Here is a 5,003-nt window from a genome sequence, read left to right as displayed (position 1 = left end):
CATCATTTCCCCCATTTTAGAGATGAAGAAATGGAAAACTCAAAAGAGTGAGATGACTTTCTAATAGTCACTTAGCAATCAAACACAGCTCCATACTAGTCTTTAATCTAGGCGTGTGGGCTCCAGGTTTACTACTTTCTTTGCTATATCAGGTGAGTTCTCTCTCTCTCTCTCTCTCTCTCTCTCTCTCTCTCTCTCTCTCTCTCTCTCTCTCTCTCTCTCTCTCTCTTTTTCTCCCTCCACCCCTCACACACACAGAATATGTCCCAGTCATCTGAAACAATATTATGATATTATTAGAGATAAATTGCCAGAGGGCAAGAATGATGAGGATCAGATTAGATTGGAAGGTGATATTTAGGATCCTTTTATCTGGAGGTGGCTGAGGTGGCAGAGCAGTGGGTGCTGAGTGCAGAGGCTTGTCCAGACAACTAGCCTGCTGGGTTTGGAGTTAGTTATACTTTAGATCAGTTCTGACCGCAGACTGTGTAGCCTTGGATAAGTCATTTAATCTGTTTGACTTAATTACTTCCAAGAATAAAATGGTGATGAGAACAAGGCTGTCCTGTGAATCAAACAAGGTAACATTTGTAAATAATTTAGCACAGAATTACTCTATAATGCTAGAAATTGTTATTATTAATCATCACTATTCTGAGGCAAGAAAAGGGAGAGAGAAAGGAGGTAGAAAAGTAGAGGTAGTCTGTAGATTTTCTCAGAAAGGAAATGCAAGAAGGAAATCCAAGAGTTTGGGCAGGGTGGCAGATCTGGGTGAAAGAGAGCAAGGGGAAACAGACACCTGGGTGGGCAACAGGTATTTGGAGTCTAGTAGCTGCTAGGAGGTTGGGTGGTGCTGAATGAAGGCAGGGATGGAGTCCAATGATTGGAATCGGGATGGGTTAGTCTACTTTTTGGCCAAAGAACAAAATGACTATATAGCAGAAGTTTCAGGGGTCAAAGAGGCTTGATGTAGAAATGATAGAGTTGTCCCGAGCACTGTACTATGTAGGACACCCGACAGTGGGTTTAGAGTTATTGCCCTGTGCTGCTATGGGTAGAGTGATTTGTTTTCTCATGGTTTTCATGGGTTTTTTTTCAGGCATATGATTTCAAAGTTCTTCTTGAAATTCCAAAGCAATCTGAATCCATTTTCTTCTTCTCCATTTGTGTTATATAAAACACAACAAAAGTGACTTGTTTTTGACTGGCCCCTTTTACTTAATTCCGCCTCTTTGAAGATGATTAAAACTCAAAATATAACAAGGGGCATGGGCAAAGAGAAAGACTTCCTTAATTTTAAGTGATATTGAAAGAAGATTTGTGAAAACTATTAAATTGCTTATTGATTCTAAAGCAAACCACGGCAAGTATCTCCTATGGAAGATATAGCCAGGTAATAAAACTGAAGGAAATAATAGATGCCCTTGCCCATTTTGAACAGAACTGTGGAATCTCCTTTACGATTTGAAGGCATTATGGAAATATCATTTTGAGAGTAACCATAACAACATGTTTTCATGAGATTTTATTAAGAAGCTCCAAACCTTTGTTAGCAACAAATGGGCTGGCTTATACCTCTAGCTTTAAATCTTTTATTGGTTACTGATTAACTTAACTGCTCTGCCTGACAAAACTTCATAATAAATAAGCCAACCAGCAAGCCCTTTACAATCAAACTAACTTTGTTTAAAGGAATGTCACTAAAACATGATTTATACTATAATGAATTTTGCAGTCAGCATGTGGTAGTACACAAGTTTCAACATGAATCTAAAACCTAGAAATCTGAAGACAACTGAGGTTATTAAAAAATCATACCACAATGTGACTATTTTAATTAAAAACAGTTAGATCAAATTCGTATTTCTTAGCAGCATTGTCATATATAAAATGGATAATGTAAGGGTTACTTTCTGAAGGCAATGTATTCAAATCTATCTCTTGCTCATGAGCAAGCTAATTGCGTCTTCTTAAGGCGATATCCCTCGTAATAAGGATCCAAATCAGGTGAGAAAACCTAACGTTACAAAGTTTTATGCATATACACATATACACATATGTGCATACTATGGAAGACATGATGATTGATGATAGTGTGTCAGTGGGAAAAGTTGCTTGTGAATTTTCTGAGATAATTTTTTTTGGAAAGCTTATAAAAATTGTTGGCTTCTGTGTCTCCATTTAAATTAATTAAATTGTTGACAGTTAAATTATACTAGTAGTTTTAGTGCGAAAGATGATTCCCAGCTTTTTTTCTCCTGCAACTTTAGGGAAAAAAATCCCAAGAACTTACTTTTAAACATCTGCCTGGGCAGATGTCAAAATGTAGAGTGTTATCACATTATACTGTGTAAGTATATGACACCATGTTATTACTCTTCAGTTAAATATTCACAGTGAGATTTTATGATCTATTTAAGAGAAAAACTTGCCTGAGAGTATAACCTCTTATTTTCCACAACATAATAAGCACTTCAAATGAATACATTCTAGAGTAAACAATGAAAAATTGCTGACTACACTAGTGTTACATCTTATTTCAATAACCTAGGAGTTTTATATCAGGTTTTTATGAATCATTCAACACTGTGTAATGGATGATGAACCATATTATTAATTTGACTATTTTCCTCCAAAGTGAATTTTAGTGAAAATCTTAGAAATGAAGTGACTAGAATTATGTGCAGAAAGCGCACCTTTGGATTCTAATTGCTGTGGATTATGGATCATGTCCCACTAAACACTATTTCTCAAGAAATGAAAGAGGTAAGGTTTCCTTGATGTTATAAATGCAATAGTAATTTTGCAAGCAGGACTTCATGCTTAGAACACCAAACACTGAGACGGATGTTATTTCATTCTCCTTTCCCCTGTTGCCTACATTGATAAATTCTCTAGATTAGGTACATTGAGCTCATTAAATGAACATTTCTGCATTAGAATTCAACAGTTGGAGAAAAATTAAAATTCAAATGGCTCTAAAGAGATTAAGGAAATGGGTCTTCTATTCTCTCTCTAGAATTACTATCCTCTTATACTAAATATGTGACACAAATAAATGTAGTTTCCATATATTGCCATGAAGGCTATATCTTGAGAGGAAAGTAAGGAATTCTATATCCAAAAGGCTAACAATAGCAGGAACATCTCACTGTTTACTTAATGAGCAGAGGATGAAAGCGTGAAGGTGAAAAGACAGCTTCTGGGTTAGAGACTGACAAGGTGAGATTGCTTCCCTATCACACTTAAAAAAAAAAAAAAGCACACACCAAAAAGCCCGCAAGCCTCGTTGTTGAAATAAACAAAATCATTTTCTTTTCCATTCATTCTACTGAAAGAATTCATGGAGAATCCTCCCTATTTCTTATTCTTGAGATGTATCCATTTGGGATAGAAACTTTTAACTGGTTTATGATTGAGAAATTGAACTGATTCCATTTCAAAGAAAGCTGCCTTAGTATTATTCTAATATAGCATACAGTGTCTAAGACATCCTGCATGGAATGTCTTTCCACATAGACATTATCAAATTAAACTGGTTAGTGCCAAAGCAGCAAGAAGTCTTGGGGATAAAGACATCACAATGCCCTACTCTGCCTTCTAAATTCTTTATTATTCACAATTGACTCCTTTTTTTTCTGTTGAGTCAAAAGAGGTCTGATCATGGCCCACCTTTCTCCTTTTATTCTATATAGCCATGAACAGTATAAATTAGATTGTGATATGAACTGGAATTTAGCCAGTCAAAGTCTTACCTAGGACCTGATGATAAAATATATTACACTTTCTCTTCCCAGGAAATGAAGTCTGTATTCAACTCTTGTATGTGAATAAATATCTCTGTCTAATGAGAAATGGGAAGTTATAGGTAAATAGAGAGCTTTCACACTGTATTCAGTGCAGTATTAACTCTTTGATAGCCTTGGGATGTTTATTTGCATTTGTCATCATATTTAAGTTGCTTTTACTTTATACTTTTTGCAGACCTTTGCTGATAAATACATTACATTTTTTTTATCTTGTGATCATATAAACAGAGTCTCAATTTCCCAGTGAAAATGAGCAACATCCCATGTTTTTTGTATTTTTTCTAAAATTATTCAAATAGTGCAAAATAAAGCACACTCCCAAATATGCAATCTATGTTGCCCTAATTGGTCAGATAATTTCCAACTCTCTTTTCCCCCTTACTATTGTGCAACCTTCACAGGACGTGCTAATTTGATGCAAAGCTGTTTAATATCAGTCAAAACAAACCTTTGCTCAAGTCTTCGAACTAAATAATTCTCACTTATCGAAATGGTGTAGGAATAAGAAGGGGAATGGAATGAAGTTTGCAGATGAACTTTCTCCCCAACTCTCATTTGCAGCCAGGTAAAATGAAGTTATAAGGCCTCAATTCTCAACAGATTTGCACGGCACAGTAATAGCCTTTATGCTTGGAAATTTATGGGCCATGGACAGTTTATAAGAAACGATGTAGTTCATCAGAGAGTCAGACTGATGGAACACATGGGAGCATTCTGCACAGGAAGTTGGGTTTTGGAATAATACTTACTTTGATAGAGTTGTTTTGTTAACTAAGTAAAACAGTAGGGAAGCCAGTGGCCACTTAGGCTTCAAACATAAATATATATTTATAAGTCACCCAGCTGCCTAATTGAGAGCCATAGTATTTTCACTAAGTCTGTCTCCACCAGAAAGCACTAAAAACAACCAGATCATCAGCAAAACCACCTTCTATGCTTAGACTTTTAATCTGTCTTGGGTAGGTTGGGAATAATTAAATGCTATCTAAATGCTTTCCTCTTGGAGTCAAAATGACAAAGAAGATAGGCTATATCACATTTTTGGGGAAAGAGAAGTTTTCTTTTTAAAAAATGATTAATGAATAAAGATATAAAAGTGAATCTCTCAGAATGCTTGGGGTTAGGTGACTGCTATTTTTCAAATATTTGAAATGGTTATTCTGTTGATTTAGGATGGGAAGGACTAGAAAACAA

This window comes from Monodelphis domestica, chromosome 1, assembly GCF_027887165.1.
Source record: "Monodelphis domestica isolate mMonDom1 chromosome 1, mMonDom1.pri, whole genome shotgun sequence".
Lineage (NCBI taxonomy): Eukaryota > Metazoa > Chordata > Mammalia > Didelphimorphia > Didelphidae > Monodelphis > Monodelphis domestica.
The sequence above is the reverse complement of the archived record's forward strand: the minus strand, read 5'-3'. Positions refer to the sequence as shown.